The sequence below is a fragment of the Ailuropoda melanoleuca genome, chromosome 14 (genome assembly GCF_002007445.2).
Source record: "Ailuropoda melanoleuca isolate Jingjing chromosome 14, ASM200744v2, whole genome shotgun sequence".
NCBI lineage: Eukaryota > Metazoa > Chordata > Mammalia > Carnivora > Ursidae > Ailuropoda > Ailuropoda melanoleuca.
In genome coordinates this window covers 4,141,540-4,155,941 of record NC_048231.1, presented here as the reverse complement: position 1 = coordinate 4,155,941, position 14,402 = coordinate 4,141,540, and the positions used below count along the sequence as shown (strand labels likewise).

General features: G+C 43.4%; 1 protein-coding gene and 1 non-coding gene across 4 annotated transcripts in view; both read right to left on the bottom strand.

Annotated features, from left to right (window-relative positions):
- PRKCH (protein kinase C eta) overlaps positions 1-14,402 on the bottom strand; it is a 223,182-nt gene that overhangs the window by 129,688 nt on the left and 79,092 nt on the right. The gene's annotated exons all lie outside the window — the stretch shown is intronic.
- Positions 10,809-10,916, bottom strand: LOC117796235. Its single transcript, XR_004620601.1, has one exon. It is a non-coding gene; the product is annotated as a U6 spliceosomal RNA (small nuclear RNA).

The following is a 14,402-nucleotide window of genomic DNA, read 5'->3' as shown; positions in this document are numbered from 1 at the left end:
GTGTAGAATTCAAATAACTTCAACCGGCGCGCGGAAGATCAGATGGAGACCGAGGGTTTGTCCTGTTGGGAAGCCACGGGTGCTGGCTCCATAGAGATCAGCTCTCCATCAGTCAGGCAGAGAGCCAGAAGTTAAATATATTGCTTCTTTTAGGAAGGAAAGCGAACAATGGCCTCTTCATTTGAAACCACAATGGGAATTTAGGAAGGGGCAGAGCATAATTCCCAGGACGGAAAATGGCTTGGGCTCCAGCGTTACAGTCACTGCTCCTGTGGGACGGACTTGAAGAGATGCTCAGCCGTTGCTGGTGAACTCACTAATTACTAATTCCTATGTGAAACCCAGCAACTAAGTGGCACCTTTCAATGCCAAGCAAAGGAATAATCCCGATTCTTGGGTCAAGGGAATAAATACAGCTGTTTATCCTATCATGAAGACTTCCTGATACTCGGAGGGTCTCTGGGGTGTCTCTCAGCAAATGGAAGTGACAGCCCAAGCTTAGGCTAATCCTTCCAGATCTAACGACGTGTCACACATGGCTCTCTCTCTAAGCCTTGCTTCGTCTTCCATCCCACTCTCTCCCCTGAGGCCATTAGGAAGAGGCCTTCTTCCAGGAGGCCCCCCAGGTCCCTTGTGCACTCCTCACTACATGCCTTGCTGAACTGTGTTTATGCGACCACCTTCCTCTCCAGGCTGTGAGCTTTTTCAAAGTAGCCTGTGTCCTACTGCCTGGCACACCAGGGACTTCTTATTTAATGAACGCAAGGATGAGCTTGACCTGTCAAACATGCAACAGGCTCCGAATTATGAGCTCCCCAAACTCTACTGGGCAGGCCAGACCCTCCCGTACACCATACGTGCAACTTGCAGTGTGTGAACGTCAGTGCCGAACTCGCTTCAGTAAACACAGCCGAGGAACAGGATAGACCTGTGCAGATGTTAGATCTTTCTCCAGGAACCATTCCATATGTAAAACAATTGGAGGGTGGAGAAATTCAATAAACAGCTGCCCTTTGAGGTGGCAAAAGACACACTCTCCCTTTTCAAGTGTAATCAGCGGGTCGGATGACCTTGCCTCAACCCTTTCAGCAGAGAAACAACCCTGGTGTGGCTTCCTCATCAGTCCTTAGAAGCATCCACAAAAAAAAAAAAAAAAAAAAAAAAAAAAAAGCCCTCACACACAATAAACTGCAAACACAAACACACTTTCAACCTAGATGCTTTTAGACTATCAAGTCTTAGAAAATAAAGATTCAGGGGCGCTTGGGCGGCTTAGTTGCTTGAGTATCTGACTCTTGATTTCAGCTCAGGTCATGACCTCAGGGTCCTGAGATCGAGCCCCGTGTTGGGCTCCACACTCAGTGGGGAGTCTGCTTGAGATTCTCTCTCCCTCTTCCACCCCCCCCAACTCACACTCTCTCAAAAATAAATAAATCTTTAAAAAAATAATAATATGATTCAATCCACACTATAGGCTTTCCCCCCCCCTTTTCTTTTTAAGAAAACTGGCTACTGGGACCATTCCTAAGCTGTGGGTCCAGAAGTGCTGGGCCGAACACCTTATAAGGGAAGATGAGTCCATGGGTACCATCTAAGAGTACAAAATATGCATTAAATTTTTTTAATCCAATTAAAGACTTCACTGAATTCATCAAATTTTGCCATTAGGTATATTAATAGTCCCAAGAGACATGGTGTCAAAATAGCTACACTTACACAAGACTCTGAGAAATGTAGTAAAGGCCTTGATAATCAAACTAGGGTTAGAAATCACTAAGCTTGCCCATTTAAAGAATTTCCTCCAGGGGCACCTGGGTGGCTCAGATGGTTAAGCGACTGCATTTGGTTCAGGTCATGATCCCAGGGGCCTGGATGGAGCCCTCCCTGCTCAGCAGGGAGTCTGCTTCTCTCCCTCTCCCTCTGCCCCTCCCCCAGCTCGTGCTCTCTGGCTCTCTCTGAGAAATAAAATCTTAAAAAAAAAAAAAAGCATTTCCTCCACTGTGCTGTACTAACAACCCTAGAAATCGGGCTCTTTTGGTTCAACTGACAATGAGAGATCAGGAAAGATTGCCAAAAGGAGGGCACTAATGGGGATTCTATTGGGTAAAACTGGGGTGCAGACAACAGGGAGGAAGCTCTTCCAAAGAAGTCTACTCTGAGGACCAGTCTCACCTTGAGACTGGAGTTGCAATCACTGATTAATGAAGGAGCTTGAATCCACATCTTATACTGGACCCCAGCCCCTCCTTTTCAGGTATGAGGAATACTGAAAGGGGGAAGACAGGAAAAAAATAGAATTTCAGAGCCCCTATGTGCAGCCGTCATAAATGTCATATTAACTAGGTCCCTTTGATTTTCTGAGTGTAGCAGGATATGGGCTGGGAATTTTCCTCTCATCCCAGAACTGTAGCTAAGGACAAAAGACACTAAGGAGCCATACTCTAAGTTCTGAAAGCCCCCTCCCATCAGGGCTTCCTGGAGACCTCTACGCCCCAATGCACTGGCTCTGTACCACTCCCCCAAAGTCAGAACAAGTCTGAAAAGTCAGGGGGTGTCAGCATTAGGGGGGGTGCAAGACTATTTCCTCCCCAACCTGAAGCTAAGGAAAGAGACTCCAAGAAAATCATTCTTGGGGGACAGGCTGGGAGGAGGAAAGGAGAGGAAGGGGAGATGGGAAGGAGAAAAGGGGATGTTAGATCTCAGGATAAGACTTCACCCTCCTGGAAGGGGGTCAAAAGGTACAAACTTCCAGTTATAAAATAAGTAAGCTATGGGATGTAATATACAGCATAGTGACTATAATTAATACTGTTTTGTATATTTGGAACTGGCTGAGAGAGTAGTTCTTAAAAGCTTTCATCACAAGAAAAAAGAATTTTTTTTGTAACTATGGTGAAAGATGTTAGCTAGACTTACTGTGATTATTTCACAATATCATATTACGTTGCACATCTGAAACTAATATCATGTTAACATGTCAATTATTCCTTAAAAAAAGAAAAGACTCGGGGCGCCTGGGTGGCACAGCGGTTAGGTGTCTGCCTTCGGCTCCGGGCGTGATCCCGGCGTTGTGGGATCGAGCCCCACATCAGGCTCCTCCACTATGAGCCTGCTTCTTCCTCTCCCACTCCCCCTGCTTGTGTTCCCTCTCTTGCTGGCTGTCTCTATCTCTATCAAATAAATAAATAAAATCTTTAAAAAAAAGAAAAGAAAAGACTTCACCCCCTTCTTCACTCCAAGCGTCTGGGCCACAGCTGGGGGAGGTGAGCCAAGGAGGTCTCAACTGAACATGACTAAAGTTTTCAAAATGATCAGGATTCAGTCTAAAACACTAATATGAGATTGCTCATCAACTGGTGAATAGATACATAAAATGTGCTATTTACATACAGCAGAATATTCTTCCACCTTTAAAAGGAAGGAAGTTCTGACACATGCTACACCACGGATGAACTCTGAGGCCATCATGCTGAATGAAACAAGACAGTCATAAAAGGGCAATACTGTATGAGCCCACCCATAAAAGATACCCAGAGTAATCAGATTTACAGACAGAAAGAATGGTGGCTGCCAGGAGCTGTGGGAGAGAGGATGAGAATTTATTATTCAATCCATAGAGTTTCTGTTTTGTAAGAGTTCTGTTCAGTTTCAAAAAGAAATGGTTGGAGGTGGTGGTCACACAACAATGCAAATATAATAAATACCACTGAACTGTACACTCAAAATGGTTAAGGTGGAAATTTTTATGTTATGTTTATTTTACCACAGTTAAAGAGAACTTAAAAGTACTGAAGGTAGTGATGGATGTGTTAATTAACTAGGTGGTGGGAATCCTTCCACAATGTATATGTGCACCAAATCACTGTGATGCACACTTTAAATATCTTGCACTTTGGTCAACTGTACCTCAATAGAGCTGGGGAAAAAACAAAAAAAAAACAAAAACAGATGGTAACAAGGAAGTTATAGAATTGGCCCAATATAGTGTAAAGGAATCCATTACCCAAAGGGAAAGAAGATTTCACATAGTATAACCCAAAGTAAGTGCTGTTAAAAGAATTCCTGTAAACATCCCCAGCAAGAATCCTCATTAAATGGATTCCATGTCCTCATCTTTTATTGGCTAATCCTGTCCCCTAGCTCTCCTTCTAGCTGGAAATAAAAGTCTGGATGAAACCTCTTCCAAAAATATCATTTCTGACATAATGTCAAAGTCAGAGGGGTGGAGGTTCTGCAGATGCTTGTTAAAGTGGGAAATGGTTGGAACCATTTCTCCTTCTACCTTCTCTTGACCTCACTTTATACCCTCATATACCAGCGTGTTGAGTAGGTGGGGTACAGGGCTACACAACAGAATGCTAACTTCAAATTGCTCTTGCTTTGGTTGGAGAGATAAAACACGCAGGTGGAGGAAGTATGCGGGGTTCAAGCATGGGTGTCCAGGAGAAGAGAGGTAGCAGTGACAGAAATGGAGTAAGCAGAAGGGATTGACATGAGAGGAAAATGACGACTGGGGTTGGAGCCGAAAGTGTTCAAAAGATACCAAAGAACCAGGGTTCATGGGAAGAAATGAGCTCAAGGGTAATAACTGACAGTGTCTCTGAAGATGAAAGATCTTATGAGGATGGGTGCCCACTTTTAAGACCTAGAATGAGGAAAAGAGGCCCGTTAAGAACATAGGGGAAGGACAAAGAGATGGGAGCAGGATCAGAATAGTATAGCACCTCTAAGCGGGGGAATGCTTTTCTTCCTCATATTCAACAAAACATGGGAAGAGAAGATGCATGTGTTTGCTAATTCAAAGAATGAATGAACGCCAAGGTAGGAGTACCTAGCATGTGACTGGATATAGGAAGCTGACACTCATCAGAGAGATCGGGGCTGCAGACATAGATATAGGGGTAGAGAGCCACAGGCAGAGTAAAATCCCCAGGTGAAAACCGAGCCTCAGGGATGTGAGTGAGAACAGCAGGGGGCTGAACACTGACCCTGGAGAATACAAACTGGAAGGGGAGGGAGAGAAGCCCAAAGATACAAAGAAGGAAGAGTCAGGGAGGTCCAAAGATGATCAGTAGGCTTCAGAAGTCAAAAAGTATAGGGCCATGAGGTGGAGGGAGTGATAAGCATTATCATATGCACCCGAGATGTCCAGTAAGATGAGGACTCAAAGCTGCTGACTGGACTTGGCACTACAGATGTCCTTGGTGACTTCATCAAGAGCTACTTGAGTAGAATGATGGTGAGGGAAGCCAGAGAGCTGCAGTAGGAGCTGGAGGAGAAAACAGAAGGCAAAGAAGGGGAGAGAGTGTACAGACTACACTCTCAAGACATCTGGATGAAAAGAGGACATGAATTGGAATTACTCATGGAGGTGCTGGAGGTCTTTTAGGGTGAGGCGGCTTGGCGTGTTTATAGGTTGGGAAAAGCAACTGAGAGTAAGGAAAACAGAGAAGTGAGAGGTAGGGAAGCAAAGTCCTTGAAGCAGCATAGGTCTTTGGCTAAAGGACAACTATCCTCTGGGACAGAGGCTAAGGAATGAGAATGGGTGGGAGTGTGGATAAGGTCAGGAGCAGGATGTCGTTCTCACTCACATCCCCAGGGATCTGTTTTCAGGGAGCCTAGCTGCTTTAGTTGGTAGAGCATGTGGCTCTTGATCTCAGGATCATGAGTTCAAGTCCCTCGTCAGACATAAAGCTTACTTTAAAAAAACTTTTTTAAATATGGGGATCTGTTTTCATCTGGGGATTTCACTATGCCTGTGGCTCTCTACCCTCACATCTATGTCTATAACCCGGATCTCTCTCTCTCTCTTTCTCTCCCACGTGGGCCAGGGAGGTGACGCCCAATATGATTTTCTTGATTACACAGGAAGCAAGGTCACCTGGTTAGAATGAAGGCGCAGGGTAAATGGGAGTCTTAAAAATATGGTGAAGTTAGTCATCATTGAAGGGAATGAGAGAAGGAGCTGTAGGTGTTGAGGACCACCACTCAGAATTCAGAGCAGTGATTTAGGGTCTCAGAAGGAGATTAAGCAGAACCAAACACAGCAGCAAGTTCACAGTGGAACATTGCTGAGAAAAGACTGGTACATTTTGAACTTCGGAGGTATCTGAACAAGACAGAATCAGAGACTGAAAAGAAAGGGATCAGTGAGGAGTAAATACAGAGTATTTGTTAAGATACTTGGCTATGAAAGAAGGAAAGAAATGGAATGGTAGCCAAGGATCAAGTGAAGAATTTTTTTCCATCAACATCACCAAAAGAGAAGTAACCGAGGGAGAGTAAGGGACTGCACAAGGTGTAGTCAGACAAGTGAGGAAGCAAGAACATGTTAAGAGGGCAGAGAGAATGGATCTGCCCAGGAACAGGTTATAGCCTCTGTGAGAAGAGAGGTTTCCTTGGCAACCAGCAGAAAGGCAGACAGGAGATGGCCATACTGGGGAACAGTGGATACATACAGATGGGAGTCATTGCAGGATTTTTCTCAGCAGACTACAGAACCAGAATTTGGATGAGAAAAAAAAGATGGGCTTATAGGTATGAAGGTTTTGGAGTCCCTACAAACCCCACAAGAAGCAAAGGAGGATTTTTGTTGGGTACCTGGTTATACACAGAGAAGACCTACACCAATGGATCCAGCAGCATTCTTTGCCTAGGAGCAGCACTGTAGGATGCCTGCTTAGGTCTGGCACGGGCATGGCAGGCATGAAGGAACGTCAAAGGGTCAACTAACTCCTAGGCATCACTGACTTAGCACTGCAGTAACAGACCGGGAAGAGCTTAGGAATCAGATACATTAGTAGGGCCAGGTTTGGGTCAGGTGGATTTGGTGGGAGTAACATAAGGATTAACAACATAAGGAAGTAACATAAGGATTGATTGAAAAACACGCCATGTTTGAAATCCAATTGGCTTCTTTTTAATCTTTCATCTCTGTATTTAACTTTTGAACATATGGAATAGTTATCATAACTGTTTTAATGTCCTGTCTGCTAATTTTAAGATCTGTGTTAGTTCTGGATTGCTTTCAACAGATTGAATTATCTCCCATTACAAGTTGTATTTTCTTGCTTCTTCACATGCCTGATAACTTTTGACTGGATGCCAAACATCGCGGGTTCTACCTGTTGAGAGCTGGATAGTTTTGTATTCGTATAGATATTCTTGAGCTTTGTTTAGGGACACAGTTAAGTTACTTGGAAATAGTTTGATCCTATCATATCTTGCTTTTTAGATTCGCTAGGTGGGCCAGGACGGTGCTAAGTCTAGGGCTGGTTATTCCCCACTAGGCAGCCAAGACCCTCCGGTGTACTCAACCCAATGCTCCATGAATCTTGAGGTTTTCCAGTCTGACTAGTAGGAACAGGCATTATTCTTGGCCCGATGTGAGCACCGGAAACAGTTCTCTCTGATCCTTTTAGATGGGCTCTTTCTCTGGCCTCAGGCAACTTCCTTATACTGATCAGAACTCCGTTGAATACTCAAGGCGGACACATTGTCTGTCTCTGGAGTTCTTTCTCTGGTCAACTGTCTCCTTCCTGCTATTCTATCCTTTGTCTTCCAGCTGCCTTACTCTTCCTGGACTCAGATCCATCTCCTCAACTCAGGAAGTCCACTGGGCTCCACCTGAGAGAGGGGAAGAGAGAGCATGCAAGAATATGAGGGAGCTGAGGAAGGAGCAACTTCGCCACAACAGTCCCCGCCATTATACTCCATGGGCCAGAAATGGTGCTAGAAGCAGGAAGCAAGCACCCAGATCTTGACTCTGTTTGCCTTCACAGCAGCAACCCCTCCCAAAGACCCCTACAGGAAAAGAGCCTTTAAAATACCTTGGTGATACCTGTCAGGTTTCCCAGAAACAGTTAAGCCTGTCTTTGGCCCTTCGGATTCAAACTATTCCACCTGCCAGCACCACGGAGCAAAGTAAAGAGGCTAACCCGAATCCACACAAAAATTGTTTTTCAGTGCACGTTCTTTCTTCCCGTGCAAAAAAAAATTGCAATTTTGCCTCCAAAATATGCAGGAGACATTTTAATTAATAATTAAGTAGTAGATTTAAAATGGATTTTCACTTGAACATAACCCCATCTTTAACTCAAGACAAAACTGGCTGGTGGTTAAGCCCTAAACAAAACAAGCCAGCAAGCAAACAAACCTTGCTTATGGACTGAAACAAGGGATACCATCTGGTAATACAAAGACAACCAAGCCTGTAAGATTAAAACCACAAAAGTCAACACACACTTGAATTTATAAATGAGAAAGTAATTTAATAAACCAAGGCAAATATTTGGGGAGAGACCAATGCTATAGAAATATCCACAGAGAGGGAACCAACTGCAATTTGTGAATAAATAACAAAGTAAACAACCAGAGCTGCTCCAAGTAGACGGGCAGCACTTAGGTCAGGCTGGCGACTGCACCTAACAAAATCCTGATGCTGGGACAAAGGTGGGAGATAGGGGCCAACACTGCCTGACAATTTACAATGTCTGCCCTGGCATTTAATATTCGATCCTCCAGGGATAAGAAATTAACAGTAAATAGTTCATACAACCTGCTCTTAAAACACACCTTCTTTCTGGGACCTAGAAATATCTTGTAAATATTAACCCATTCATCTTAACAGAGCTATTGGAAGAACACACTTATTGCAATTGTGTATCTATGCTAAAAGAACTAGCTGACCATGGATGGGAGCTGGTTTTCAATATGATCCCAAAGAGTAATTCCCTGGACCCACTGCTCTGTAAGTCACGCTAGACAGGGGAATAGACTGCTAATCCCTATCTGTTGTCCTATCAACATTACTATGAAGCACCCATGGCAGTGGGGCTGCCCATGAAGAGGGCTGGTCTACACACACACACACACACACACACACACACACACACACACACACACACTACACAATCCATGATACAGTCAGTCCTCTCAAGGAGATGGCAGCAACACCAATCTAGGCATTATCTAGAGCCTTGAGGACTTTCCCTTAGGGAAAAGTGTAGCGTTGGCTTTCATGGGTACAGTTAGGAATAGGGTCAACACATGTTTCCAAGGGCCCAGCATGCAGGAAACTGACAAAATAGTGCTCCCTTCACAGGGAGTGATCCTTCCACACATTCTCCCCACCCACAGCTTCACTGACGGTAATTCCAGGATGTACTTTGCATCTTCCCAGAATATGACGTACATGTGAAGTTCAACTGCTGTCTAGGATTTGAAACAATGGCTGAGCAAAGGGGTTTATAGCATCATATTTTTCCTGATGCCTCTTAGATGATTCACCACAAAGTATATGGGGTAAATTGGGTATGGATTTCCTTCCAAAATGGGCGGCCACATAATCTGCATCAGGTCCTAATACAGCCCTTTGTGGGTGTACGCATGTTTGTATGATCTCATGTAACCTTCACAATAATCCTGGGGATACATGCCACTAGCCCCATGTTTAACTTATAAGGTAACCATTGCTCAAAGCCGCACAGCTAGGAAGTACAGGAAGCAGAGCCAGGTCCCTCTGAGCTAAAGCTGATGCCCTTCCACCATGCACCCACATCTCAAGCACAGTAAGAGATCCCCAAGAGCAATTTCCAGGGGATTCTGTCTGTAAGTGTCCGTTAAGGACACGATTAACACTAACACCAGGAAATAAGTTTTGGGGCATTCATGAAGCTGGAGGCCTCACTAAAACTGACATATTATCTAAAAAGCTTGACTTATTTCCTGGATTAAAAAACAAAAACAAAACAAAGAGTGCTCTCCCTACTCCTCCTCCAAATCTCCCCAGAATAGTAAGACTGCCTGACCCCAAACCAGAAGTGGAAGTGCCACCGGGGCAGGTTGGGATGCTGATGGTGCAAGAGAGGAACCTTTATGGTATTCAGTAAAGCACAAGTGTTTTTTCAGTTGACTCCAGCAAAGAAGTCACCCTTTCCCCTCAAAGACAATGAAAAGTGCCACCATAACTAGTGCACGGTGCTGAATACACATACTGAGAGAACACTCAGATCCGAACTGAGATGCAGATGTGGAGGTGGAGTCAGAGGGGATCCAGATGACAAGAGGTTCTGGGGAAGGTGGTGCCCTGGACAGCCCTGCCCTGTCTGAAGAGGTCACAGTGGGAAACTCCAAAAACGTTGTACAATGCCATGTACAAAACAAAACTGGTCTCTGGGCCCCTTTGTGTCCATGAGCGGTTCATGATCCCTGGTCGGAGAAAAAGGGCCAGACAGACACAGCCAGCAAACAGTCAGTACTCTGCATATTAGAGAGAAGGCCCATAAAGACTGGATTTAGGGTGGCCTTCAAGCATTCACAGAGGCAAGGACCAAGAACGGAGGCATGTGGGGGCCTCCAATGGGGACACGGAACACCTGACGCAGAAGCATGAGACAGGACATGACCTGTCACAGGTTCACCTGAGCAGGGCTGCGAGACTTGTCCTGCATCCCGGCCAACTGCTCCCACAGAGTCCTCCCTGAGGGGCTAGCGGGAAATACCAGAGTCCTACGGAATCACCATGTATTAACGTAGTTAACGAAATCGATGAGTATTCTCTTCCAGAGTTAAGCTTCAGTCTTTGTCAGTGAATCCTTCCTAAAGTCCTCTGTTAGAAACAACCCCTCCAGGTATGGTGACCTGGGCAGATGTTTTTTTCATTTTTTTAGTTATGAAAATATCACAAGTTTGAGAACAGTTCCATCACCTGTAAAAGCAATCACTTCCAGAAGCTCTAGACAACCACTAATCTTTCTGCCTCCATTCCTTTGCCTATTATGGACAGTTCATATTAATGGAATCATACCAAAAATATGGAAGGCTTCATGAATTTGTGTGTCATCCTTGCGCAAGGGGCCATGCTAAACTTCTCTGTGTCGTTCCAATTTTAGTATATATTCTGCTGAGGCAAGCACACCTGGGTGGATTTTAAGTAAGCGTTAAATAAGATGGTGGTACCCAGATATGGAGTCCCTTCTACAGAATGGCATCTAAACTTGTGTAAGAGTTACGATACCCAAACTCACCATCTGAGCTTTCATTACCAAAATCGCAATAGTGGTGTTGATATAGGTAACCTTAATGCCAAAGCATAAAAACAATCACCAAGGAACAGACTGAGCACTTTTAAATTTGTCCCTTCTCTGCTTAAAACTACTCTGTTCCAGCCCTCCATGTGAACGGTTGCTGTTCTCACTTTCTGAGAATTAGAGACTTCCCATGCAACAACTTAGGCAATAAACACAGGTACCAGATAAAACTGAGATCTTGCAGCTGATGCAGAACGTGAAATTGAATGACAAGCTACTTCAATCACAGCAAACCCTTGACACAGTAAATCCAGGTGTAGGTCCATCACCAATGAAGAAAAGATCAACACTAATGGAGCCATGCCCAGCCTTTGGAAAAACTGAGGACACCTTCAAATATTTCTGTAAATAACCCTCTTCATGACAGTGTTGAGAAAGTCATCATGAAGTGGAAAATGTTATCATGCCTTCAAATCAGTCAGGAAAGTACACAACTGAGTTATTTGATCTGTTTTTGGTTCTAAGAATTAGCATAAAGGTGTCAGCATTTAGGTTACAATGACAGAAAGGAACTGACTTTCAGAATTTCTGTCATAATTTTTAAAGGCAAAGTACCAATCAAATCTTTTAAAACATATATTTTTAAAATGTTGGCTTCCATTGTAACTGGAATCACTCTAAATTGCCTTTTACTGATCCCAGTTACTCTAAGAGGGGGAAATGCCTATAACTTGTCTTCAGTCCAATGGCTGATAGGTAGCACAGCCAACATTCCCAGCCTGCTTTTACCACTTTCAAACCTGGCTTGAGTCTCAGCATTAGCACCGAGTGTTTGCAGACATTAGCAAGGCCCGTAGTCTCTGAGTCTCATTTTCTCCTCTTAAAAGCACAGGAACTGTAACCTGACCTAGCTATGTCACGGTATCTTTAAAGCTCTTAAAAAATTGTTTTGGTGTTTTGTCAGCTCTTAAAAGACTACACCAAAGTAATATACTCCCCTCTGTGGTTTTTTTCTACATTTTTTTTTCAACTAGCAAACCTTCCAATCACCAAAACTTTCCGTTAATCACATTAGATATGATTTGGGATACAACTGGGGTGCCAAAACTTGGTCAACCTTTAGAACCAACCAAGGTGTTATTAAGAATCTGTTTCTCTGGTCTCTTCCCCAGAGATTCTAATTCAGTCTGGGGCCTGAGAATCCTTATTTTTCGAAATTCTCAAGTGATTTCATTGCTCTAGAATAGATCCTCTCTTGTCATCTCATAGTTTTAAAGGCCCTATTTTCAGTAATTGATAAATCCCAATCCAAGGACTCAGATATTGGAAGTACACTCATTTACACAAAACAGGAAGTATCATCAAAATTCAATATGAACTAAGCTTCTGAAAGTTATATACTAAGTCCCTACAACGTGCCCAGACCAAGCTCCAATCTATTTACTTCCCCAGATTTTTATCAGATGTATCACTAACATTGATTAAAGCTTCACAACAGGTGATAGTTCCCACCAAGTTCAAGAACAGAAGACTCCAGCTAAGCCTAAGTTTTCCATGATTTAAGTGGGTGAGGTGCATAAGAGGAATTACTTAACAACCCACAAACAGAATTGAATTATAGCTAATTATATTGAGAGGTGCATGAACTTGCTATATATCTCCAAACAGTCAATTTGAACTTTTAATGCTTACTTAAGCTGTGTAATGGATCCTAATTTAGCTAGAACAATCACAATGGAGTTCACAGAACTTGGGAAAGTCTTCATGATGAACTTAAAAATAATTTAGGCTTTAGCAACTTACATCAAATCATTGTTGTGGGGGTTTTTTTGTTTGTTTGTTTTAAGATTTCATTTGAGAGCAAGTGAACCGGGAGGGTGGGTGGGGAGGTGTTTGGAAGGGGGCAGGCAGAGCGAGAAGCAGACTCCCAGCTGCCTTATTTTTTCACTTACCACTTGGCATATTACATTAATTTATCTAATAGTTTGTTTCCTCCCACACAACAAATTTTGAATTCTGTGAGAATAAACCAGTGTCATTAATAAGTCCATGCATACACACTTCACACGATGTCACACGTAAACACTCTCTGTGTATATATATGGATAGTCCTTTTGATCCACTGGACTCAAGTGGTAATAATTTAGTAGTATAGCTCAACCGATACATTTTGTAACCAAATGTAAATTCATAGAGGTAGAAACTGATTTTCTCAGAAATAAGTCGCTACTTAGAAAAATCCAAGGCAGTCTATGACATATGCAAAGAAGGTGCCTGCAAACCGAGGCCACTGAGCCCCCACCCACACACTCATACTCTCGACCTCCTGCAGGGAGTCTTTCAGCATGGACTTGAGACCCTAGAGAGAAATCTCAAAACACCAGAATGGAATCTTGATGCACAAGACAAGTTTCAAGGGAGAAGGGAAGAAACAGATCTTTTTCATCTCTACCTGCCCACTAACACAGGGCGCTACTGGGCAAGACCTAAGAAAAGGGATTCCAGGGGCGCCTGGGTGGCTCAGTCATTAAGCGTCTGCCTTCGGCTCAGGTCATGATCCCAGCGTTCTGGGATCCAGCCCTGCGTGGGGCTCCTTGCTCAGCGGGAAGCCTGCTTCTCCTTCTCGCACTCCCCCTTCTTGTGTTCCCTCTCTCATGGCCTCTCTCTGTGTCAAATAAATGAAAATAATAATAAAATAAAAAGGAAGGAAGGAAGGAAGGAAGGAAGGAAGGAAGGAAGGAAGGAAGGAAGGAAAGGAAGGGCGAGCTGGTGATGGGTAGTAAGGAGGGCACGTATTGCATGGTGCACTGGGTGTTATGCACAACTAATGAATCATCGAACTTTACATCAAAAACCTGGGATGTAGTGTATGGTGACTAACATAATATAATGAAAGAGGAAAGAAAGAAAAGAAAGAAAAGAAAAGAAAGAAAAGAAAAGAAAAGGAAAGAAAAGAAAAGAAAAGAAAAAAAAAGAAAGAAGGAAGGAAGGAAGGAAGGAAGGAAGGAAGGAAGGAAGGAAGGAAGGAAGGAAGGGCGAGCTCGTGATGGGTAGTAAGGAGGGCACGTATTGCATGGTGCACTGGGTGTTATGCGCAACTAATGAATCATCGAACTTTACATCAAAAACCTGGGATGTAGTGTATGGTGACTAACATAATATAATGAAAGAGGAAAGAAAGAAAAGAAAGAAAAGAAAAGAAAGAAAAGAAAAGAAAAGGAAAGAAAAGAAAAGAAAAGAAAAAAAAAGAAAGAAGGAAGGAAGGAAGGAAGGAAGAAAGGAAGAAAGGAAAAGAAAAGAAAAGAAAAAAGAAGAAAAGAAAAGAAAAGAAAAGAAAAGAAAGAAAGAAAGAAAGAAAGAAAGAGGAAGGAA